Source organism: Staurois parvus, unplaced genomic scaffold (genome assembly GCF_062004578.1).
Source record: "Staurois parvus isolate SC_StPar_1 unplaced genomic scaffold, SC_StPar_1.0 ptg001515l, whole genome shotgun sequence".
NCBI classification, from domain to species: Eukaryota; Metazoa; Chordata; class Amphibia; order Anura; family Ranidae; genus Staurois; species Staurois parvus.
Window position 1 is genome coordinate 1,258,130 of NW_028319311.1, and position 27,380 is coordinate 1,285,509.

The following is a 27,380-nucleotide window of genomic DNA, read 5'->3' on the forward strand; positions in this document are numbered from 1 at the left end:
AGCATCATTCAGCCCTCACCAGGGACGTCCCTAGGGTTGGTGTCAGGGGCGGACTGACCATTCGAGCACTTGGGCACTGCCCGAGGGCCCGGGGTCAGTAGGGGGCCCCATGAAATGCCCCTGGTACCTTTTTATAGGCTTTTGTGGGTGTGCTTTGAGTTTGGGCAAGGACACAGGGGCCCCATGAACCCCTATTGCCCCGGGGCCCCATGAGTTGTCAGTCCGCCCCTGGTTGGTGTCACCTGGTGTGGTAACACTTGGTGACACCCCCTCTGAGGATCCCCGCAGAATGAATCGAATCTGCAGATTAAGCATAATGGATCGGACTCTGATCCATTATGCTCAATCCGCAGATCCGATCCATCCTGCGGGGATCGTCGGCTTTCTTTACAACTTACCTTTTCGTGGAGCGGGTCCAGTGTCACCCCGTATAGGTTTCACGCTGACGATCCCCGCAGGATGGTTCAGATCTGCGGATTGAGCAAAATGGATCGGAGTCCGATCCATTATGCTCCCCAATCCACAGATCCCATCCATCCTACGGGGATCGTCGGCATGCAACCTATCCGGGGTGACACTGGACCCGCTCCACAAAAAGGTAAGTTGTAAAGAAAGCCGACAATCCTCGCAGGATGGATCGGATTCATCCTGCGGGGATCATCAGCTTGCTTTACAACTTACCTTTTTGTGGAGGGGGTCCGGTGTCACCCCGTGCGGTCGGTGTCACCCGGTGCAGGCTGCACCCCCGCACCTGCCTCAGGATGCCACTGACCCTCACCGTTCCCTGGGCGGCCCTTTTAATTCATTGGATTTCAGTTCTTTAAATCAGGGGTCTCCAAACTATGGCCCTCCAGGGGTTGAGGAACTGCAAGGTCCATGAGGCCTTGCAAGACTCTGACAGCCACAGGCAAGACTCCCAGAGACAGAGGCATGATGGGACTTGTAGTACATCAACTGCTGGAGGGCCATAGTTTGGAGACCCCTGCTTTAAATCATGGAGGTTCAGCATCACATGTGGGTGAAAATGGAAAAGATTTATTTAAAGCTATCATTGGCATTAGTAGATTAGCCTTTGGGAGGAGTTATACAAATATCGAAATGCCTTGATAAGTGCTTGTCAGTCTGCAGGAGTGGGCCTTCCTTGGCATTTGTATGGAGGCCACCCAACGTAATGCTTCCATGCCCACAGCTACATAAAAGGTTATATAGCGAAGTGAGGCATGGAGGAGCTGGGCTAGCACAGAAGAAGAGAGGGTCATGACATGCATGAAGAAGTGGGCTGTACTTAACCTCTTCACGCCGGCCGCACACAGATGTGCGGCCTCCCGGCGTCTGGGCCTAGACGCCGAGCGGCTGCACATTTGCGTTCTATTAAAGGACATATGTGCCGAGAGCGCGTGCCCTGCACGCTCCCAGCACATATGTCCGGTACTGACGGAAAGGTCCCGATCTCCTCTTTCAATCAGGACCTTTCCCGATCATGTGACTGCCGTGACGTCACGGCGGTCACATGACCCTAAACCCCGCCCCGCCTCCCGACTTCTGGAACCCTTAAAGGGCCAGGAGGCGCCAGTGTGAAGGGGTTAAGAACGGACTCTTCCTGAATCAGTCAAATCTACCAGCAAGTTCAAAGGCACATTGCAAGTAATTAAGACAGGGGCGGACTGACAACTCATGGGGTCCCCAGGCAATAGGGGATCATGGGGCCCCTGTGTCCTTGCCCAAACTCAAAAAAGCCTATGAAAAAGGTACCAGGGACATCTCATGGGGCCCCCTACTGACACCGGGCAATAGGATATCATGGGGCCCCTGTGTCCTTGCCCAAACTCAAAAAAGCCTATGAAAAAGGTACCAGGGGCATCTCATGGGACTCCCTACTGACCCCGGGCCCTCGGGCAGTGCCCGAGTTTCCAAATGGTCAGTCCGCCCCTGAATTAAGATATTGTTTATGGAAAAGGAAAAACAACACGTTTGGCTTTGTAATGCAAGCTTTTTCTGTGCTTTTATTTGCCAAATTTGGTCTTTTTTAGGGCCCTTTCATACCAGCTTGGCATGCTACCTTGAGTAAACATACATGCTAGGCATTGCACTAGGGCAGCCCATTTATTTAAATGGGTCTCCCAATGCACCTCATAGGACCAAAAATCATGCATGTGACGTTCTATGAACTGAAACGCAAATTAGTATGTTACTGTATAGCGCACTGCGCTGCAATACACGTCCATCAGCAAGGTGCGATTTGGATGCCATTCATTCATGTCACCAACACATGTAATAAATAGGCCCTACAGGCAGCACAGTGGCTGAATGGTTAGCTTTTCCGCCTGGCAGTACACGCGTTGTTGGTTCGAATCCCAGCCATGGCACCCCCTGCCTGGAGTTTGCATATTCTCCCTGTGCCTGCGTGGGTTTCCTCCGGGTACTCTGGTTTCCTCCCACACTCCAAAGACATGCTGGTAGGTTAATTGGATCCTGTCAAAATTGTCCCTAGTATGTGTATGTATGAATGTAAGTTAGGGACCTTAGATTGTACACCCCTTGAGGGTTAGGGACTGATGTGAATGTACAATATATATGTTAAGCGCTGTGTAAATTGATGGTGCTATATAAATACCTGAAATAAAGGGTGTTTATGTATAATTAGACCGGATCTCTTCTATCAGCTCCAAAACCTTGCACATGGCAATGAGCCGTGCGGTCTCGGCAGGTCCCTCTTCCCGCCCCCCCCGTCACAGCGATCTGGCACTCTCTCCCCCAGACATCTGGCTCAGCTCCGCAAGCTCTGCCATCCACCAACAAGCCAAACGTCTGCCTGATGTAATGTCTACACTCGAGTGGACAACCTTAGAAGGATCAGCGTGCCTGTCATCGAATATATCCTGACAAGTAATCAAGCTAACCATTTTGTTCACGCATCCTAATTGGGGCAGACACGGAGAAGCATTTTATCAAGTGCTCGCTAAAAGATTTTGACAAAAATTGTATTGAGAATAATTGCAATCAACTAGACGAAAATAATTCTCGTGTTCCAAACATGGCGGTGGTGTTTTTCGAAAGCACATGGTAAATTTCTAATAATATCTCATTATTGTAAAGTTCATTGTAGAGCAATTGCCGCGTTTAATGAGATGAAAGGAGAGGCCATATAAATATAACCGCTGAGGTACGTGGCGTATTTTGTGGCTTTTAGGTCCCATTCACACTTGGCAGTTTGGAATTTCTGGCAGAATCACTACAATTTTGCCCACAATTCCAAATCATGCAAAAATAGCAGCAAAACACAGTGTGCATTTGGGTGCCATTCATTCCTAATGGTTCCCCATACACTGTGTGACTTTGCAGCGATTATCGCAATTGAGGCAAAATCCGCGTTTAAAAATCATGCAAAGCTTGTTGCCCAAAAAAGGTACATAAGCTTTTTTGCGCCGCTAATACAAAGCACCGCTTTCAATTGAATGGGAGATGTATAAATCACACAAAAAAAAACAAATGTGAGCAGGAACATGCATTCCCGCTACGTGAGATGTGAATGGGTTCTTAAGCCGTTCAGTAGGTGATCGCATTCTTAAACTGGTTCTAAAGGCTTATTTTTTTTTTTTTTTAAATAACAAACATGTCTATCAGGGGTGGACTGACAACTCATGGGGCCCCCGGGCAATAGGGGATCATGGGGCCCCTGTGTCCTTGCCCAAACTCAAAAAAGCCTATGAAAAAGGTACCAGGGGCATCTCATGGGGCCCCCTACTGACCCCGGGCACTCGGGCAGTGCCCGAGTTTCCAAATGGTCAGTCCGCCCCTGATGTCTATACTTACCCTCTTTGTGCAGTGGTTTTGCACAGAGCAGCCCCGATCCTCCTCTTCTCGGGTCCCCCACTGGCACTTCTGTCCCCTCCATCCTGTCAGGTGCCCCCACAGCAAGCAGCTTGCTATGGGGGCACCCCTGCTCTGTGTGCCCATTCACACAAGGAGCTGCAGCTCAGCCCTGCCCCCCCCCCTTCCCATTGGCTCACTGGCCGTGATTGACAGCAGTGGGAGTCAATGGCTCCTGCTTCTGTGTCAGCTAATGAGGAGAGGGAGTCCCGGGATAGCCGAGACTCCAGTGCACATCGCTGGATCGAGAGGGGGCTTAGGTGAGTATTAGGGGGGCTGGGCAGGCTGCTGCAATGCATGAAGGTAAAACAACTTGGACCTTTTGAACCACTTTAAAGCTAAACACCAGGTAAGCAGCTAAGTACACAGATTGGATACATACATGGAAGCTGTTTTAAATATACATGCATACCTGAGAATAACACCACTCTGCCTCACAGCCAGGGGCGGATTGACAACTCATGGGGCCCCCGGGCAATAGGGGATCATGGGGCCCCTGTGCCCTTGCCCAAACTCAAAAAAGCCTATGAAAAATGAACCAGGGGCATCTCATGGGGCCCCCTAGTGACCCCGGGCCCTCAGGCAGTGCCTAAGTTTCCAAATGGTAAGTCCGCCTCTGCTCACAGCACAGCCCTGTCTGGCAGGGCAAGAGACCCAATTTCTTCCTGCTGCTGTTCAGTAACACTTACAGGTCTTGTCCCTCCCCCAGTCTGTGATTGGACAGTGAATGGAAACATCAGAATGATGAGCTCATCTCTCTGTCATCCTGCTCTTCCTTCCCAGTATCATGTTCCTTGTTAGCACATGAGCACTGCAGCATAGCTTATTGGCTCTTTGTACTGCTTCTCCATCTTTCAGACTGAGCCCTGCTGTACAGGAGACTGCAAGAGGCTGATACCAGGTCAACTTCAGTATATACTTTAAAAAATGCAACTTGCCAAAAGCAGATTGTACGAGGACCAGATATTATTTTATTGAGAATCTTGTACCTCCAAAAAAAAACACGTTTCAGGGGCTGAAAGGGTGCCTCTTTGTTAGGGCTTGGTTTAGCATGATACTAGTTAACCACTCGCCGTCCGCCTGCTGTTTATAAACGGCCAGACGGTGGCACTCCAGGGGCGGGTTGCCCTTGATAAACGGCACCCGCATTTTCTAGCTGTGCGCGCGCAGCACTGCGATCCAGTGCCCGCTGTGTCCTCCGGACACAGTGGAACACCAATCGTCGGACGGGACCCGATCATGTGATCACTCGTTGGCCAATCAGTGATCAAATGCAGAGTAGTAAGCAAGATGTCACTTCTGACATCATTGCTTACTACCTGTGAAATCTGTGAATGATGACAGAGGTCACATGGTACAGAGCTATTCACAACCATGTGACAAGCTGTGACCAATCACAGCTCACACAGTATTTCTCAATGGCTGCAAGAATGCAGCTAGAGAGAAGGAGAAATTATTGCTTTTACGGCCTTTATGGATGTAAAAGCAATCAGTGTAAAAAAAAAGAAGAAGAATCTTCATCACCCCCCACAAGTAGTACAGTGTCACAATGGTGACACTGTACTGCTAGGGTGACAGTATGTTAAAAAAAAAAATAACTAATAATATAAAAAATAAAAAAATGTAAAAATAAATGTTTAAAAATTATAATTTTTGGTTATAAACTAATTTGGGTTATTTTTTTTTTACTAAAAAGATAACGGAATAAATTTTGGCCAAAATTTATGATGAAATACTATTTATTTGCAAAAGTTTATAAGAAAAACACTTTTTTTCAAAATTTTTGGACTTTTTCATTTACATAGCAAAAAAAATAAAAACTCCAGTGGTGAATAAATACCACCAAAATAAAGCTTTATCTGTCTCAAAAAAATGCTAAAAAATTCATATGGGTACAGTGTTGCATGACCGCGCAATTGTCATTCAAAATGTGATAGGGCTGAAAGCTGAAAATTGGCCTGGACAGGAAGGGGGTATAAGTGCCCGGACTGGAAGTGGTTAAGCAGTCCATTCGAGCATTACAGTACCTCCAGGTCGACCAGGACATCCAGAATTCCTACCTTCAGAATCCCTGCCAGGATTTCTGTGAATCTTACTCTCAGAACCCCTAACTGGACTTTCAGTGTACCTAGTAGGACGTCCAATGGTGCTCATAGAACCTTTATCCTGACTTCCAGTTTCCCTGCCACTACTTCCAATAGTATGCACAGGATCTTTGCCACTACTTCCAATGGTTCCCATAGAATCCTTGCCAAGAGTTCCAGGGCTCCCTGAAATAATGCTGGGCTTTTTCTCTGACCCAGAGAAGTAATTAGACATCAACCTTGGAAGTGACTGGTGCTGTCTTCTTGCCAGCTACCCTTCTTTGTGCAAAAGAGCTTTAAGACACTGATTGCTTGTACTTGTTGTTGGCCTAGATGGACCTGCCTACACTCTTGTCTGCCACCTATTGAAGACCTTCATTTGAACCTGGCCACTCTCAAACCTTCTGTTCACCTACAACCTTTTCCTAGACATGACCACTCTCCAGTCTGCTACTGGCCCACAAACGCTGTCTGGATTTGACTACCATTTTGCTTAATGTTGAGTGAATTTTCCCCACACCATAGCTTTCCTGTCCTTGCTCACTCCTTGGTGGGACAATAGTACCAGCATGTAGCAGAACCAATCTCCACCATTAGGAGATCTGGTGAAAACTGTCTGGTGCTTAATTTCCATGCCTTGGGTGAGCCTGCATCATTTGCCAGTAGGATGTGACTTTAACAAAGGGGGACCCTTTAAACCACCTCAATGTGTTGGCTTTATATGACACTAGCCATCAATAAAAAGAAACCAGAGAGTTTTTGTACTCCAATTGTAGAAAAAAAGAGCCAAAAATAAAGTGAACATCTAAAATGGATAGATTTGGGTTTTGCTGATACAGATTTTTTTTCTAACAAAACCTCTGCTCAAAAACTGAGGTATATCAAACAGAACCTGTGAGATCTGGAGAGAATTCATGGTTCCCCATAGGCCGAACCTTTCCAAGATGTGAACTCTGCTTCGAAATTTTCTGGTTGTGCAACCCCCACAACTTCCGCAGGTGTACATGAATCACGCCGTGTAGGATTCCATGAAATGCTTCAAAGCTTCTCTCTCCTTGGCCTAGTACATTAATTAATTTTGTGTAGATAAGAGACAAATCAATGAAATCCCGGTCTTTATGTTTCTCTGGTTTGGCTTTGCAGCTCATTTCAACCTAAAACACCAGCTAAAGCCTTCAGCGAGAGTGTGACAGCTTCTAAAAAGCGCCGATTGTGCTGGGATTAAACCTCACAATCCGCATGTCTAAACTGGCTTTTATTAGCACGATTTAGAACATTAATTAATCTTCCCCAACCTGTCCAGGATGAGCTTCTCTGTGTCTTTATATTCAATTCTGACCTGAACCTTCAGTCTATCTTCTTACAGCTGATAATCTTCTTCCTCTTTCTCAGCATTACGATACGCCGGGATCGTAGGGTGAATTTTAGAGATGTACAATAGGGAGAAAATTGACTTTGTAAAGCACTTATAATCTCTGTGATAGTTTTGTGTAATATAAATTTGGGTATTAAATAATTTAAATTTAGAAATGATATAATAAGATTAGGTCAGGGATTGAGATGTTTCAAATTTGGCATTGTCTCATATGATATCTAGACCAGGCATGTCTAAGCATGTTTCTGGAGCTGTATACAGCCCTCTAACTCATTTTTTTAGGACCTCAACCAACTTGTGAATTTGAATTGGGTAAGGCTCTGGCTATGTTGATTAAAGAGGAACTTCACCCTCCTGCAGTAACATATAGTCAAGGTACCCCTTACCACTTGTCTTATTTCTACTCTCCATTAACATATTTACAAGGCAAGCCAATCCAACGGTGTCCTCTTCTTGTTCTCCATTACAGGGGGGTCAGCTGTCATTTCCAGGTTTCTGTAGCCAACCCCAATGGCATTCCCTGCACATGCTCATCTGTTCTAGATTGCCCTGAAGCCTCCAGAGATGCGTGGTGACATCAGTATATCAGGAGGCTGTGGGTAGCTTCATAATCATTGCTTAGGTGAAAACAGCTAAAACAGTGTTTTTTTGTTTTTAAATAAAAAAATTAAAGAAGGTATTTGGAAAAAAAACTAAAATATTTGCAATTGTGTGATAAGAGGGGGGAGGGAGCAATATTATATAAAGCAGAAAAGGAGATTGAAGATCAACCTTATGGTCACACTTAATTTTGTAGGTGAATACATAAAAAATATTTTATGTTTCCTTTTCTGGGATATAATATTCTTGGTTGGTTGTAATCTGTGACGGGAGTGACTTTGGGTGGGTGGCCCATGGAACACAGCCCCCTTTGGAGAGGTGGGGAGACCCCTGTCTCAGCTCCCCATATCCCCATTATGTGTGAGTCACCCTGTGCCTGTTAGGGGTACAGGGTGATCTGTCCTAGTATTGTGTGGACATGTATAGGTGGGGTGTGGGAGTTGTTCATTGTTTACTGTCACTTGGTTGTTCCATTGTTTTGTGTCTTGCTTGCCAGCAAACTATTATGGGATGTATGTGTTCCTGTATTGTCTACTGCCAGGTTGTAGGTTGTAAACCCTTCCATATACCCAGTGAAGTGACTGGCCTCAGGTGATACACGAAGATGAAACAAATCTTCCTACATAGGTTGTACTTGTATATCTACAGCCATCTGTCCCCCATTTCCATTCAAAGTGCACAATTTACACAGGATCTCTCAACTCTGAAAAGCAGAGAGTGGGGATCTGAAATTAGATTAGTGAGGAAAACTCTGAGAGCTGATTAGAGGGAAGGGGCACTCCCTCCCCTTCACACAGCACACAGGAAGATAACTGAGGCTGTCAACCATTTTTCTCTTGATGTCTGGAAAACTCTTCAGAAGTGACTAATGCTGATAACAGAGGAACTAGGCAGTATACAGAAATAACACCTAGTACTCTTGATTGAGACAAGTACACACTATAGAGGGATATGCTTTGTTTATGCAGGACAGGACAGACATTAGAAGTGCACTCCCTGAAGCCTCTAAATTAGTGGTGCACCAAACTGAAAATTCTGGTGCCAACACCGAAAATTCAAAGTGCACTTGGCCGAAAACCGCAACCAAAATGTGCAGTTTTTAAAAATGAATATACATTTTTTGGAAAAAAATACACTGATTAACCTCCATGGCGGTATTCCCGAGTGTAGCTCGGGGTAACATTTCAGTGCCAAAAGCGGTAACCCCGAGCTACACTCGGGAATACCCTGCGGCACTGCTCCGGCATGTGTTCTTCACTTACCTTACCCTGCGCTCCCACGATGTGTCCCCTGCAGCATCCCCGGCCATCTCCTCCGGCCGATGCCGGCATCCGGCTTCTGTGTCCTGTCCCTGTGACGTCGGGACGTACGGGCGCCGCCGCCGCCGGCGGGAAATTTAAAAATTTTAAAAAATGTCATTTTTTTTTTTTTACATTTTACATAGTAAAACATTGCTGTCTCAACCAATTTCACATACATATTGTCCCGAGTGCTTTGTCCGGCGCCCTGCCTGCATTTTGTCTGTTCTTTCTGCCTGGAAACTGAGAAATGTCCATGGCGTCCAAAAAGTGTCCCTTTAGGTCAAAAGCGGTTTAGATCAGCTAGAGAACAGCGATAGTAAATCAGAACCACTTGCAGAATTGAGTGATAATGATTTGTGGGGAAATTCGTCATCAGACACTGAAAACGATTTTGCGACTGAGCTCAGCAATGTGCGAACTTGGCGCTCTATTTCACATTTCAGTGTTTTTGGTTTGATTATATTATTGAATTACATTTTTTATTATTTTTATATTATTTTTATGATTATTTATTAAATTATAATTTATGATTTTGTGTTTCAAATTTTATCATACCCGGGATGTTTACTAGACTCTTGTTCGGACAGATTTCAGTGAGTTTTTCCTAAAAATTACAGCCTACAATAAAAAAAATACATATTTCCATGCAAAAAAATGGTACCGCTTTCAGCACCAAAAATCTGAAATAATCATACCGCCAGGGAGGTTAAAAAACCCCAAAAACCAATATATACCCCAATTTTTTGGTAAAATATGAAAGAGGATGTTAAGGGGAGTAAATAGATACCCAACATGTTACGCTTTAAAATTGCGCACGCTTGTGGAATGACGTGAAACTGCGGTACTTAAAAATCTCCATGGGTGATGCTTTAAAAAAATTCTACAGTTTAGCAGTGTAAAGTTTCAGAGGAGGTCTAGTGTGAGAATTATTGCTCTTGCTCTGACATTCATGGCGATATCTCACGTGTGTGGTTTGAACACCATCTACATGGGCATGGCCTATGTATGCATTCACCACTACGTGCGAGCACAGGGGGATGGGGGCACTTTAAACTTTTTTTTTTTTTTTTACACTGTCCCCTTAAGCTCCCTGGCGGTATCCCCGAGTGTAGCTCGGGGTAAAGTTTCAGTACCACAAGCGGTAACCCCGAGCTACACTCGAGTTACCATGCGGCACTGGTCCACGATACCTCGATCACTTACCTTGTCCTGCGCTCCCGCGATGTCCCTCCTGCAGTGTTCCCGGCAATGTAATCCGGTGGATGCCAGCATCTGTCTTCTGGGTTCCGTCCCCTGTGAGCGTCAGGACGTATGGGGGACGGAACGGCGGGAAATTCAAAAATGACAAAAAGCGACATTCACTAAAATCACTAAAATCACATAGTATACCATTCCTGTATCAAACCATTTCACATACATTTTGTCCCGAGTGCTTCGTCCTGCGTCCTGCCTGCATTTTTCCTATTCTTTCTGCCTGGAGACTGAGAAACGTCCATGGCATCCAAAAAGTATCCCTTTAGGTCAGACGCGATTTTAGACCGGCTAGAGAACAGCGATAGTAAATCAGAACCACTTGCAGAATTGAGTGATAATGATTCGTGGGGGAAGTGACATTGCTCCGGTCCTCCAAGGGCATAGAGATGAGTGGCAGCCATCTTACCTTCACTCATCTCTATTCCCAGCTCTGCTATCGATGGTTTCTCAGGTAAGGATCGATGGTTTCTCAGGGGCGGCCAGTGGCGGCGAGGGTTTTTTCGGCACCAGATGAGTGTCAGCCATCTTACCTTCACTCATCTCTATGCCCAGCACCTGGATCGATGGTTTCTCAGGTAAGGATCGATGGTTTCTCTGGGGCGGCTGGTGGCGGCGAGGGTTTTTTGGTACCAGATGAGTGGCAGCCATCTTACCTTCACTCATCTCTATGCCCAGCACCTGGATCGATGGTTTCTCAGGTAAGGATCACTGGTTTCTCAGGGGCGGCCGATGGCGGCGAGGGTTTTTTCGGTACCAGATGAGTGGCAGCCATCTTACCTTCACACATCTCTATGCCCAGCACCTGGATCAATGGTTTCTCAGGTAAGGATCAATGGTTTCTCAGGGGCAGCCGGTGGCGGCGAGGGTTTTTTCGGCACCAGATGAGTGGCAGCCATCTTACCTTCACTCATCTCTATGCCAGCACCTGGATCGATGGTTTCTCAGGTAAGGATCGATGGTTTCTCAGGGGCGGCCGATGGTGGCGAGGGTTTTTTCGGTACCAGATGAGTGGCAGCCATCTTACCTTCACACATCTCTATGCCCAGCACCTGGATCAATGGTTTCTCAGGTAAGGATCAATGGTTTCTCAGGGGCAGCCGGTGGCGGCGAGGGTTTTTTCGGCACCAGATGAGTGGCAGCCATCTTACCTTCACTCATCTCTATGCCTAGCACCTGGATCGATGATTTCTCAGGTAAGGATTGTTGAAGGTACAACAGCATGTACTATATAGTATTGTGTGTTAATATCACTTGACCAGTAGATGGCACTGTACACTAAGGTTACTAGTTGTGCCTATGTGTAAAACTTGTTGGTTCTCTTTCTCTCTTCTCTCTCTTCAAAACCAAGATGTCTGCTGAAATGTGTTCTGTATGTTTGCAACTTAAGCCACACAAGTAAAACAGTGTTCTGCCTCATCACAAGCTACCAGTGTCTTCTCTAACAGATAACCAACAAGGATCGATGGTTTCTCAAGGGCGGCCAGTGGCGGTGAGGGTTTTTTCGGTACCAGTGGCAGCCATCTTACCTTCACTCATCTCTATGCCCAGCACCTTGATCGATGGTTTCTCAGGTAAGGATCGATGGTTTCTCCGGGGCGGGCGGTGGCGGTGAGGGGCGGGGTTTTTTTTCGGTACCTGTATCGGTGCATTTTTCATTTTGCCAACGGCCAAAAGGAGTGTTTTTGGCCTAAACGTTTCAGCCACTGAAATTTCAGTGCATCCCTACTCTAAATCATTCAAACACTGCGCATACGCAGTTCATTATCTCAACAGTTGCTGTTGCAGAAGAGGTGCGCAGTTTGAGGGAGCCAAAGTGACCTGTCCTTCCACAGAAGCGGATCAGGAGTTTTTTTGAGCAGGCTGCACATGGCATACATGTAGGGTGGTAGCAGCAACTATTTGAACAGCAGTGGACTGGCATGTAACATGCTTGAGATGCTAAAAAGCATCGAGAATTTTTTGGGAAAATGGCCATTAAAGGTGAACTAACACTTTAGGTTAAAGCGCCCGTTAGCAGGCATCGTAAGCGACACCATTTCATACAGGATATTATTATCCTCCTGCAGAATAACCCTGATACCAATAGCTGAAGAGTTTTGAAGCTTTGCACTGGAAGAGATTCAATGAACCTTTTATATCTCTGGTGCCACTGAAGGAGTAATTGTATCATCACGCCGTCACCACGGTCTGCCGCTGCTGAGCCGTCCATTAAAGTGAAGTGGAAAAATGCCATTGTGGGCCCACCTGCAGCTTCCTCCTGAGGTTACAGATAAACAATTTTTCCCTGTATTCACAGAAGTGACAGTAAATTGTATGCTGCATCCCAGATGTCTGGAAGTCCTTGAAGAACTTTGCTCTCCCCTTCACTTACCTGCCCCTAGGGAAAGGAGATATGACTCTGATAGGGAAGACAAATAATCCACAGCTCTTTATGAAGAGGGGAACACCGGGCTTTATTTAATCAGCAAACGCATCCAGAAGAATGCATCAAAAGCTGAATTATTGATTTTTTTTTTTAGATTGCAGGTGTTGCATTCTACCACACCATCAGCCAGCTAACCCTTGGCTGTGCCCCTCTCTGATTTAGTTTCAGTTTGTTAATGTGACACACATGTGAAGAAACACTCTATTCAAATATTGCTAAGCTGACACGAGGTTCACATCTGTGAGGGTGGTGCTGCTGCGGAGCCACATGAAAATCTGTGCACCCTCACAGAGAATTGTGGACCCGCGGGCGGGTGCCATTAGTTCTGATGGCTCGCCGCCCGCACTGGAAACCGCAACCGTACTGGGAACCGAGGTTCCTGTGCGGGCTGTGTTTTCCAAAGAAGTGCAGGGACTTTCCCTGCAAGTCATGGGCACGGGAGTCCATTCAAAACATGGCTATCACGGCCGCAGAGATGTGAACCGGGGGTTAAACAGGAAATTCTTGCCCCGCTCCCTATATTTTTCCAACCCCAGATATAGCATGGTTGTGCCCAAAAAAAAAACATACTTGCACATCCAGTGATCCTGCAGTGTTCTCCAGGGATCCTGCATTGCCATCTTCTTCTGACATCCTTGGGATGGGGGATGGCTATCTCTTCTGGGTTCTTGCAGCTGGCCCTGCAATTATGCGCATGCGCCAAGCCATGTCATCAAGTGGTTCATTGCAAAAACACAGCAGGCCCTCCTGATGCCCTGTAGAGGCAGCAGGCCCTCCTGATGCCCTGTAATAACAGCAAGCCCTCCTGATGCCCTGTAGAGACAGCAGGCCCTCCTGATGCCCTCTAAAAACAGCAGGCCCTCCTGATGCCCTGTAGAGACAACAGGCCCTCCTGATGCCCCATAGAGAGAGCAGGCCCTCCCGATGTCCTGTAGAGACAGCAGGCCCTCCTGATGCCCTTTACAGACAGCAGGCCCTCCTGGTGCACTGTAAAAACAGCAGGCCCTCCTGATGCCCTGTAGAGACAGCAGGCCCTTCTGATACCCCATAGAGAGAGCAGGCCCTCCTGATGTCCTGTATAGACAGCAGGCCCTCCTGATGCCCTGTAGAGACAACAGGCCCTCCTGATGCCCTGTAGAGACAGCAGGCCCTCCAGATGCCCCGTAGAGAGAGCAGGCCCTCCTGATGTCCTGTATAGACAGCAGGCCCTCCTGATGCCCCATAGAGACAACAGGCCCTCCTGATGCCCTGTAGAGACAGCAGGCCCTCCTGATGCCCCGTAGAGAGAGCAGGCCCTCCTGATGCCCTGTAGAGACAGCAGGCCCTCCTGATGCCCTGTAGAGACAGCGGGCCCTCCTGATGCCCTGTAGAGACAGCGGGCCCTCCTGATGCCCTGTAGAGACAGCAGGCCCTCCTGATGCCCCGTAGAGAGAGCAGGCCCTCCTGATGCCCTGTAGAGACAGCAGGCCCTCCTGATGCCCTGTAGAGACAGCGGGCCCTCCTGATGCCCTGTAGAGACAACAGGCCCTCCTGATGCCCTGTAGAGATATCAGGCCCTCTTGATGCCCTGTAAAAACAGCAGGCCCTCCTGATGCCCTGTAGAGACAGAAAGCCCTCCTGATGCCCTGTAGGGACAGCAGGTCCTCATGATGCCCTGTAGAGACAACAGGCCCTCCTGATGCCCTGTAGAGACAGCAGGCCCTCCTGATGCCCCGTAGAGAGAGCAGGCCCTCCTGATGCCCTGTAGAGACAGCAGGCCCTCCTGATGCCCTGTAGAGACAGCGGGCCCTCCTGATGCCCTGTAGAGACAACAGGCCCTCCTGATGCCCTGTAGAGATATCAGGCCCTCTTGATGCCCTGTAAAAACAGCAGGCCCTCCTGATGCCCTGTAGAGACAGAAAGCCCTCCTGATGCCCTGTAGGGACAGCAGGTCCTCATGATGCCCTGTAGAGACAGCAGGTCCTCATGATGCCCTGTAGAGACAGCGTGGCCTCCTGATCCCCTGTAGGGAAAGCAGGCCCTCCTGATGCCCTGTAGAAACAGCAGGCCCTCCTGATGCCCTGTAGAGACAGCAGGCCCTCCTGATGCCCCGTAGAGAGAGCAGGCCCTCCTGATGTCCTGTATAGACAGCAGGCCCTCCTGATGCCCAGTAGAGACAACAGGCCCTCCTGATGCCCTGTAGAGACAGCAGGCCCTCCTGATGCCCTGTAGAGACAGCAGGACCTCCTGATGCCCTGTAGAGACAGCGGGCCCTCCTGATGCCCTGTAGAGGCAGCGGGCCCTCCTGATGCCCTGTAGAGACAACAGGCCCTCCTGATGCCCTGTAGAGATATCAGGCCCTCTTGATGCCCTGTAAAAACAGCAGGCCCTCCTGATGCCCTGTAGAGACAGAAAGCCCTCCTGATGCCCTGTAGAGGCAGCAGGCCCTCCTGATGCCCTGTAGAGACAGCAGGTCCTCATGATGCCCTGTAGAGACAGCAGGTCCTCATGATGCCCTGTAGAGACAGCGGGTCCTCCTGATCCCCTGTAGGGAAAGCAGGCCCTCCTGATGCCCTGTAGAAACAGCAGGCCCTCCTGATGCCCTGTAGAGACAGCGGGCCCTTCTGATCCCCTGTAGAGACAGCGGGCCCTCCTGATGCCCTGTAGAGACAGCGGGCCCTCCTGATGCCCTGTAGAGACAGCGGGCCCTCCTGATGCCCTGTAGAGACAGCGGGCCCTCCTGATGCCCTGTAGAGACAGCGGGCCCTCCTGATGCCCTGTAGAGACAACGGGCCCTCCTGATGCCCTGTAGAGACAGCGGGCCCTCCTATTGCCCTGTAGAGACAGCAAGCCCTCCTGATGCCCTGTAGAGACAGCAGGCCCTCCTGATGCCCTGTAGAGACAGCAGGCCCTCCTGATGCCCTGTAGAGACAGCAGGCCCTCCTGATGTCCTGAAGAGTATCCTATGGTCTTCCAGGATTACAAGAGTTGCAGGAGGCTCCGGGAAACTACTACATCATTCTTGCAAGAAACAAGAAAACGATATGTTTCCTGAAAAAAGTAATAAAAAGTAATTTAAAAAAGCAGATGAAAATATGCAACAGGAAGAGCAGGAGGGGAATAGGAAAAAGTAAATGGAGAGGTTAAAGGTCTGCTTTAAGGTCTTCCTTAATTTTGATTTGTTCCCTGATGAAGTTATTAACAGTTCATGTTCCATATCCAGCACAATGGCATTTATTGCGTTCCTATTTTTAAGTGCTGTGGCCAAGACTTGGCGAAAAGGCCAAAAAACTGAATTTTATTTAAATAGATGTTTTAAAATGAAAGAAAAATGTATTTTTTTTTTTTCTTTATTCAAAAATCCAACGGGCAGCTTACTTCTTAAAATCCCCAATATATGCCATTCCCAATTCGCACCTTGAAGACCTTTAAAGAGCATCCATTTTATCCTCGTAAAATAGCAAACTTTCAAAATAATTAATTTCTGTATGTAATGTCAAAGTAATTGCTTGCAGAAATGTCAGATACTTTTCCAGAATTTTGCATTGCGCCGGTAATTTATTTGTATTATTATCCGAGTGTTTCATAATTAAGATACGTCTGCCAAGTTTAATTAATGTTTTCGACTTAGAAAGTATCAAAACATGTTTATATTTGTCATCTGTTTAATATTTTTGTTAACGGGGCCCTGTATATTTATGTTGTCAACCCAGTAAGTTATTTGTGTGTAGCAACCGTGATAGATTCAAGAAGGGATCATGTATTTAATGATTGTCTTCTACGTGTAGTCATGAATTTGAAAATGATTTCTGAAATAATAGCAACACTAGAAAAATAAAATGGGGTTGATTTACTAAAGCCAAATAAACTGTGCACTTTGCAAGTGCAGTTGCACTCTGCAAGAGCATTTGCTCCAGAGGTTTGTAAATGAGGTGAAGCTCTGTTGACTGAGATGAATAAAACCCACATATTGTGGTGCCCAGTATATGCAGCTCCAGGGGCGGACTGACAACTCATGGGGCCCCCGGACAATAAGGGATCATAGGGCCCCTGTGTCCTCGCCTACACTCAAACCACACCCAAAAAAGCCTATGAAAGGTACCAGGGGCATCTCATGGGGCCCCCTACTTACCCCGGGCCCTCAGGCAGTGCCCGAGTTCCCGAATGGTCAGTCCACCCCTGTGCAGCGCTCACTGTTCTCCCTCTGAAGACGTGCCATTGCACGAAAGGCCTCAGGAGGAACCACAACCAGCACATGACAATACTGCCACCTGGAGCTGGAAGGAAGCCCAGGCGGCCATTTTAATGGAGGTATAGTGTTATTTTCTGCTCATCACTATCCCCTGTCTGTCTTATGCGGTACTACAATAGAATCATTTAATATACTACACTACGGGCACTCCTATTTGGAGCTATTAAGCCCACAGGTACCAGGTAGTATCCAGCATATCCGGAGGAATAGGAGCCCCATATCCAGGCTGGTCACTTCACTAATCTTAAGGAGGACCTCTGGAACCAGCGGATTTAAACATTTCCTTAACGGCTTGATGACTACACCATAGGAAAAGTTCACCGGATTGACCAATATACCTTGAGGATTATTATTTATGCGCATTATCGATGCGCTTCCGGTGAGTGCGCATTTTTCACTTTTGGCTGGAGTCTTAAGTTCATCTGCTACATTATCAGACTTTATATCCGTTTATGATCTCACATGCGTTTATGATATTTTTATGTGGACTTATTGCCATAATATTTGATATGTATTTCTAGCGCTACACCCTTTTTATATCTTTCAGCGCTCACTGTTGATTGAATCGCCACTGTTCCGGATCACCAGAACCGTCATGCATTCCACAGATAGGACGTGACGTCACCAGAAGTGATGTCAGGGCCCAATAAACCCGCCTCTAGGTGTTTAGTCTCGTAATTAACATCTTCAGGAAAAAGGGGAGCACATTCAAGCAGCTGCTGGGCTGAATATAATAGTTCAATCCAAATTGTTTAGTGTCTTTGTATTTTTAACACAAGTCAATTATCACATATTACCCTCCCGCAGTGAACCCCCAGTGGAGTGAGCCATCTCTCCTCCCTATCCCCCAGGGGAAGAGAGTGATCTTTTATGAAGACAGTGTACTTGAACCCTTTAATGCCAGGTACTTTCACATCTCATCTATGTTCCCTACCCTGCAGGGGCGGACTGACAAGTCATGAGGCCCCCGGGCAATAGGGGATCATGGGGCCCCTGTGTCCTTGCCCACACTCAAAGCACACACAAAAAAAGCCTATAAAAAGGTACCAGGGGCATTTCATGAGGCCCCCTACTGACCCTGGGCTCTCGGGCAGTGCCCGAGTGCTCGAATGGTCAGTCCACCCCTGTTACCCTGCAACTACCTTGTGCCCGGTATTTCTGCTGGTACTGTTAATAACCTCAACTTGTCCCGGATTTTACACCTGTCTCCTACAGGGTGCTGCTGCCAGCCATCGGGGTGGCAACTTCACCCTTTTCCACAATATTCTCACCAGCTAAAGAGTCAGGGCCTGGACTGAGCGAAGCTAAAAGGGAGGGCGAGCATGACTGGGGCTTGCAGACGAGGCAGAGACTGGATTTGGGTGGGAGTATAGTCAGATGGGGGTGGTTACTCACCTGATTGGAGTATTCGGGCTTGAGGGTGGTCTTGCTAGGATGAGGAGAGGGGTTGGGACTTGTCGGAGGTCAGTTGGAGCTTGTGCCAGCATGGGTGAGATTTCTCCCGCCCTCCTTTCCTGGAGCTGTTTAGTTGTTTGTTTTGCTGTTTTGTTTTGTTTGCTTTGGTTATTGGTTTTGTCCTTTTTGTATTTGTTGTGTTGTTTGTCTTGTGTGGGTTCTTTGATTTGTTTTCTTTTCCTGATCACCATATGATGTCCTGTGGTGTTTGTCTGTTTTTATGTTTTGTCATGGCAGCTGGCAGGGGTCGCTGGAACTTTGAAGGCAGTGCTGGATTGAAAAGTTGGTGGATTATAGGTTGGGCCCATCGTAGGTATGGGTGTTCCTTCCCAATTATAAGGTCATGTTGTTAAAGTGGGAGGTCATTGGCTGTATCTGGGACTACATAACTGTAGTATTGTCCCCGAGGCGGTGTAGTAGCGGCTGGGGGCCTTTCGTTGGGCGTCAGATACAGCCGAGTTATTGATGTGAGTAACAGTGCCTTCGAAGACCTTGGACCCGGTTGGGAATATTACTGTCAGTTATTATTTGAGTGTACTGTAAGAAGTGTTATGTAAGAGTTATGTTAAATAAATGGGCTGCTATGGCCGGTTTTACACCAAAAAGGAGAGTTGTGTGGTTATTTAGGTGGGGAGGGTTGAAGGGGGTGGTTGTTTAATGGTTTAGGTGGTAAATACTAGCCTCGATATTCTGCATGTCCCTCAGTCATGTCTTTTCCTGCTAATCTTGCTTCCTGGACTCTCCTTTGGTAAACAAAATAAGGGGAAATTTTAAAAAAATATATATTTGTCCAAGGACTAAATCTGGGTCTCAATTTACTGGTCCCTCGTGACAATCTACATGTCCTGATAAAAGGTAAATAGATACCAAACATGTCATGCTTTAAAAATGTGTCCTCCCGTGCAACGGCACCAAATGACGTAAAGTTTACTGTTCATAGGTGACTATTCAACAGCCTTCACAGATTTCCACTTTAGATTTACAGAGGAGCTCTGGTGCTAGAATTACTATCCATGATCTGACGTTCATGGTGACACCTCACACGTGTGGAAAGATCGCTGTTTGCACTCACGCATGCATTCAACTATGCACACGAGCACAGGGGGAAGGGAATGCTTTAAAAAAAATTCTATTTTTTAAAAATATTTTTACACTGTTGCTTTAATTTTTTTAATCACTTTTACTGCTGTCAAAAGGAATGTAAACATCCCTTGTGACAGCAATAGGCAGTGAAAGGTACTCTTTATGGAGAGATCTGGAGTCAATAAGACCCAGATCCCTCCTTTGCCTTTAAAAGCATTTGATCACAGCAAGATTGGTGTGATCAAAGGCTTTCCATTTTTAAAATTGGCTCCGAGGAAACTGGAAGTGATGTATGGTCATCGCTTCTTGTTTCCTATATCACAGAAGTGGACGGACAGACTTTGCCTCTCAGAGGTGTAGCTGGAATCTTCAGGGCCCCGTTGCAAGAAACCATGAAGGTTCCCTGGGGCCTTTCCATCGGTCTTGGGACATTTCCCTCTGATCCCAAGGCCCTTTATTATGGCCCCATTTCCTATTGTCTTTGGGCCCTCCCATGGTGGCAGAATGCCAGGGCCTGGTAGTTCTGCCATGGTAGTTCTGCCACTTGGTTAATCATGTACAGTCAACAGGGATCTTCTAGCAATGAAAGTTTAATTGCTAGAAGATCCCTAGTGACAGGAAATGATTAACCCAGGGGTAGACTGACAACTCATGGGGCCCCCGGGCAATAGGGGATCATGGGGCCCCTGTGTCCTTGCCCAAACTCAAAAAAGCCTATGAAAAAGGTACTAGGGGCATCTCATGGGGCCCCCTACTGACCACGGGCCCTCGGGCAGTGCCCGAGTTTCCAAATGGTCAGTCCGACCCTGGATTAACCCTTTTATTGCTGGCAGATGAGACCCCAGTTAAAAGTGCATGATTAACTCTTCAAAATCTGTGTTGGAAGCCTATGATTATTCAATGCATATTTCCACCTGGGATCTGCTAGTAATGAAATGGTTAATCATACATTACCAACACAGATCTGAAAGTGTTAGACGTGCACATCCAACTGGAATCTCATCTGCCAGCAATGAAAGGGTTAACCATGTCCACTATCTTCTGGCATGTACTTCCTGATCCCTATCTCTCCACTCAATAGCCCCACATATACCAGTCCTATAGCCTTCTCTATAGGACAAGGAGTGATCACCTGCAAGGCCAACCGCACCCCCTTCTTGAGTCCAGCCCATTCACTGCGAGCCACGCAGCAGACTCCACCATGGGGTTGGAAATGAGTAGGACACTGGGGAGCCTCCTGATCGCTGCTCGGGGAGGAGGTACCGATCTGTCCCTGGTATGCTCTGCAGTGAGTTCCACCACTATCGCCTCAATTAGCAGCCCGCAGAAGGTGATAGGAGGGCAGCTCTTGCCCGAAGCAGGGCTAAATGTAAAAAAAACTACCTGACCAGTGCCCAGAACTGCATGCCTGGGGCATCGGGCGATGGGAATTCAACATGCCTGTAAAATATAGTCATATTTTATAGAAGCTGCAGGGACCGGTCTTGTGTGGGGACGATTGAAGGATTAGGTAAGTATATCTCCAATCTCTAATTCCCCAGAGAAAAATGAGCATGGGGAAACTCAGCTTTAATCCTTTGAGGACTGTAAGATTTTGGAACACCAAAAGAATCAATTTTTTTGTTTTTAAAGTTCGTACACTTCAGTTGCTGTACCTAAGACATGCCATGAAATAATTGGCAAAAAGCTAGATCTGTTTGTTGATAAGAACTAATATTTTGACTCAAACCAAAAAAAAAAAGAGTTTTAAATTCTTAATCAGATGATACACGCAATTAAAAACATGGGACAAATACGTCCCTTGGTCCTCAAAGGGTTAACAACCTCGTGTTTGGTGCTGGCAATTGACAGCTTGGACCTGAGGATTGAGTTCACTTGCTCCCTCACACCTGGAAAAGCCCGATATTGCCTGATGGCTAAAGCTGGCCGTGGATGGGTCAATTTTTTTAATCAGCCAGAGGGCTGATTGACAAAAAACAGATTCCTCATCCACACAAGCAGGATTTATTTATTTATTTCAGGTACTTATAAAGCGCCGTCAATTTACGCAGCGCTTTACATATATATTGTACATTCACATCAGTCCCTAACCCTCAAGGGGTGTACAATCTAAGGTCCCTAACTCACATTCATACATACACATACTAGGGACAATTTAGACAGGAGACAATTAACCTACCAGCATGTCTTTGGAGTGTAGGAGGAAACCAGAGTACCCAGAGGAAACCCACGCAGGCACAAGGAGAACATGCAAACTCCAGGCAGGTGGTGCCACTTTACATATATATTGTACATTCACATCAGTCCCTAACCCTCAAGGGGCGTACAATCTAAGGTCCCTAACTCACATTCATATACAAGGGCCAATTTAGACAGGATCCAATTAACCTACCAGCATGTCTTTGGAGTGTGGAGGGAAACCGGAGTACCCAGAGGAAACACACGCAGGCACAGGGAGAACATGCAAACTACAGGCAGGAGGTGCTGTGGCTGGAATTCGAACCAACGTCCCTAGTACTGCCAGGTGGAAGTGCTAACCATTTAGCCACAGTGCTGTCCATTGATGGAGGGACCCCCCGCTGTGCTATTGTGTTCTCAAGGGGGGGGATTCTGCCACTGCAGCCAATAAGCAGAAGTACTTATTAGTTTATTCTGTCGCTGATCAAATGAAAACTTCACAACATCCCGTTCGTCAAAAGTCGACTGGGAACAGCCATCGATGGATCAAAATTTGTCCAGTTCTTACTGAACCTGCCGAATTTTCATTCATCTAAGGCCAGCATAACAGAACAAATTATCTCGAAGTCCCATAGTCCTCATTTAATTTTTCAGGAGCAATTAGGTTTTCCCAATGGTGCAAACTGGCGATGTGAATTGAAGCCCAGGTGGATTGATTCAGTCATCACTAGTGAAGGAACTGTGGCTGCATTATAAATAATGTTCTTTTCAGAGCTGAGAGACCAAACCAGAAACAAGCCAACAAATTCTTTTCTGCTGGTTCTACACAAATTGCGTTTTTGTCAGTTTGCTGCTTGTTTTTTGAGTTCCATGTTTGTCGGGAGGGGTGAATCATCCAATAACGTGTTCTTAGTGGAGCAGGCATTGTTCGAACAGCTGTTCATAGCTTCAAGGGCAAAGCCAATCCTCGTTAGGCTTTTTCTTTTTTTTTTTTTCAGTCTGTGAACAAGTCTTGTAATGGCATGAACTAAATTGATCATTATGCACTCATACAATCAAGAGAAAGAGGAGGAGAAAGAAAAGTCTGATTAAATGAAAAAGTTGCTGATTGAATTGAAACATGTTTAATATCGAGGGGCACAGGAAAAATTCATATCATTATGTTTAAGTAGCTGTATCGTCACTTCACATTTACGCAGGTTTGTAAACAAAGAAAACAATTAACAGAAAAAAAAATAGAAAATTCCACATTTCAAATCCAATTTGTCTAAATAAATCACTAGTGGATTATTGTTCCCAAAGAAAGGGGAGGCTTACTGGTTTTGCACTTATTTTAAATCTTTATTTATTGTGGTCAAGTCTTGGTAAATAGGATTTTTTTAGACATATAAAAATATTGCATATTGATATTTTGTAGATCCTAGAATCCTTTCCAGTTTCTCCTTTTCTCCTCTTGGAAAACACATTGTTAAAAAATGTCACAGGTTCACTGCCAGGCATAAGGAACAACCTATATTATAAGGCAGTGCAAGAACCAATAATTTGAAGGACAAAACAACCCAGCCCCCTTTTTCTAAAAGGGTGGGCCCATAGCCGCCATATTAGCGTGTGCTGCGAGATCTGGCAATTCTGTTTTTGTAGATACTGTTATTTTGGGGTTTTTTTTTCAGTTTTGGACTGACAATTTATGGGGCCCCTGGAAATAGGGGATCATGGGGCCCCTGTGTCCTTGCCCAAACTCAAAAAAGCCTGTGAAAAAGGTACCAGGGGTGAAAGGAATTGGCTCAACGTTCCTTTCCAGACACAATGACCCCCGTCTGTCCCTGGCTTGATCAGTGACTGCCCTTCAGATCTGGAGTTCACTCTGAGACACAGGAAATAGACGCAGACACAAGGTGGTATCTCACAATGAACTAAATTTATTCTTCCGTGTTTAAACTTATATATGAAACTTCAAACAATGCATAGAAATATAAGAACCAATCAATTGTCAGATATGCATAAGCCAATCAAATGTTACATACGTCAGTCATGCCCAATCATTTGGCATATATGTTAATTATTATTAAATGCGTCAAACATGAACTTTTGTTCGGGACAGAAAGTAGCCAATTTCCCTATTTATCCTTGGCTATAATTATTTATAATCTTGCGACAGGATATATTCAACCGCAGACTATCACCTTGATGCTGGCTAGTGGAAATAAGGAAAGTTAGAACTGGTGGAAAAAGAGGAACTTTAAACTCCTGTCAAAAGTACAGTTTAAAACAAAAATCAATCCTTTTAAAATACTGACACAAGTTTAAAATGGATACTCATTCTAAGATGGCAGAACTTAGGCTAATCAAAGAAAAAAATGGCGGCACATCAAGCTGAAAGGCTAATCCCTTCAAGGGGTATCTCATGGGGCCCCCTACTGACCCTGGGCCCTCAGGCAGTGCCCGAGTTTCCAAATGGTCAGTCCGCCCCTGGTCTTTGGTATATGTCCCCCATGGCAGTGCCAGGCTTCCAATATGTTTTGCTTGACAATAACTTATAAACACTACTTATGGCCTGAACTGAATCAAAGTATTTGCTCCCCTCAACATCGATGGGGTTTGCCACAAAGCAAACCCAGGCAGATATGCTCGTCCCTACACACAAGTAAGAGTATCTATATCTTGGAACTTTCCAAAATCAGTGATCCTGAGATTGGGGTGGAGCAAGGGAGAAGCTAAAGCAGCATGTCAAAATAGAAGCAAAGTCAAAATAATTGCCAATTATCGGGTTAAAAGACCTGTTGCTTAATTGGAAAATGAAACAGGAAACTAAAGTGTCTACCCAAAACTAGTAACCAAGATTTAGAACAGTAGATGTTCCTTGACATGAATAAAGTTCATCAAGTTTTTTCGTAAAGTGATAAAGCAACTATCAGGGGCGGACTGACAACTCATGGGGCCCCCGGGCAATAGGGGATCATGGGGCCCCTGTGTCCTTGCCCAAACTCAAAAAAGCCTATGGAAAAGGTACCAGGGGCATCTCATGGGGCCCCCTACTGACCCCAGGCACTTGACATCATAATGCCCACCCAGCAGAATATTGGTTGGCTTTAATGTGGAACAGTGGTGGGTTTATGAAATGGAAAAAATGGAGGTCAGGAACTGCAGCATGGGACCACATACAAGGCCAAAAGAATGGTCTTCCAGTATACTGCAATCAGAGTGAGGCTTATATGGGATGCAAGTCCAATGAATGGGAAATAGTCACCCTATCCCCTACTTGGTATCTTGCTCTCTTCTGACCCATCAATCCCTTTCTCACACCTATGACCTATATTTGTTCCACCCTGCCCTGCTCTCCACCTCCCAGCCCCAGGCAGCCTGGTCATTAATAGAACACAGAACTGCTAGAGCTGTAACTGCTCATGCATACCACCCCTCCCTTCACTCCTATCCATGTTGATTGACTTTAGGTAGACAGCACCGCATGTGTGATTCACAAAAATGACATCATGGAATCAGGGGCGGACTAACAACTCATGGGGCCCCCGGGCAATAGGGGATCATGGGGCCCCTGTGTCCTTGCCCAAACTCAAAAAAGCCTATGAAAAAGGTACCAGTGGCATCTCATGGGGCCCCCTACTGACCCTGGGCCCTCGGGCAGTGCCCGAGTTTCCAAATGGTCAGTCCGCCCCTGCATGGAATGCATGTTTCCAAACTATCTGGTGAATGACAGATCCAGTAATGACCTGGCAACATGAATGGAATTTTGGCATTCATTGGTGATTTCTGGCAAGTTCCCAGGTATTCACAAGACTGAAATCAGGAATAACCCCCAAGAAAGGAATAAAAGCAGTAGGCCTTACTTAATTGGAGGCTGAGGGTCAGAATAGCAGGGAGGGACTGCAGGGGTAAAATCTGTAGCAGCTGCTCACAGTTCATTTTTGAAGATCTATGGAGGAAGAAAGTCGTCCCAACTGCCCTCCCTGATTTATGTTTGACCACCGATTACGATTATCATGTGATTGTCACAGCAGCTTGCTGAGTTAGGGGTTTCTTGGGGTATGAGAAAAGGTGAGATAGTTACAAAGCAGAGGGCCCAGCTGGAGGTATGGATCCTCCTGGTTAGTGTCAGTTGTTTTGATTGGGGCTTGGTCCCTTAGAACACTGTACATTTTCAGTTCTGGAGCTGTCTTCGAGTCAGTGGGGTGCTGCTGGGGGCAAGGGTGAATTTAAGTTAGGCCTTTTTTGGCTAGTGGACATAAATGACCCCTTCTCATAGCCCACAGTTATTATTTATTGGAACGTTTTTTTTGGTTCTTGTTATTTGAACTGTTAATTTGTTTTTGTGGTTATCGTTGGGTATTGTTTTTTGAACGGTTAGTCTGAAATGTTTAAATACATTAAGGGGGTGAGTACGGTTGAGGAAGACAATATTTTCAACATGAAGCTAAAATCAAGAACATGGTTGTAGCGCCACCCCTGAAGGATCTCCTGTAGATTTAACAGGTTTTTTTTTACCTAAAACCGTGCAAAGACAGCCAGGCACACAGAAACAGTCCATTCACTCCAGCTCAGTAAGCAGGCTAGAGTATGTCTTCTTAGTATTTATTGCTGAAGAAACTTGTAACAAGATGACGACAATGGGGAATGGGATACTCCAAAATGCTTGAGTGCAATTCTTCAGTGGATACTTCTCTCTCTAAGCAGCAGCAACCCAGTCTCTCAATCACAGCTGGGGACCAGGATCCAAAGTTCAGCATGGACCAGGGGCGGACTGACCATTTAGCCACTCGGGCACTGCCAGAGGGACCGGGGTCAGTAGGGGACCCCATGAGATGCCCCTGGTACCTTTCATAGGCTTTTTTTGGTGTGGTTTGAGGGTGGTCAAGGACACAGGGGTCCCATGATTTCCTATTGCCCGGGGGCCCCATGAGTTGTCAGTCCGCCCCTGGCATGGACAATGATGGGCTGAAACAGCTGGGGACCATAAGAATAATTTGTAGCACAAGTAGACAAACTGGAACAGTCCACACATCCACAGCTGAGGACCATGAATAGATTGTGGAACAGGGATTAGACTCTACTCACAGATCCAAGTCCATAGGCCCTGTCCATAGGAGAGCAGTACAGCAGCCAGTCCAGGAGCACCCCAGGGGAAAACAGACCCCTGAAGCTCACACATCAGTTCCCTCCCTCTTTCCAGGGCTTCAGACTATTTATCTGTTTCCCAGCCACCATCTGGGCATACCTCCCCAGGGATTGGCTGGACCCTGATCAATATTCAGGCTGGTTATTTGAATTCTCCTTCCCTAAGCTCCAGAAACATCTTTAAGAGGTGGGGGAAGCAATTAAACTCCAAAACTGTGAAACTCTGAACCATCACTGCTCCCTTAATTACAGAAGGACTCAAAAAACTGCAAAAACAGCCAGGCACACAGAAATAGTCCATTCACTCCAGCTCAGTAAGCAGTCTAGAGTATGTCTTTTTAGTATTTATTGCTGAAGAAACTTGTAACAGGACGACGACAATGGGGAATAGGAT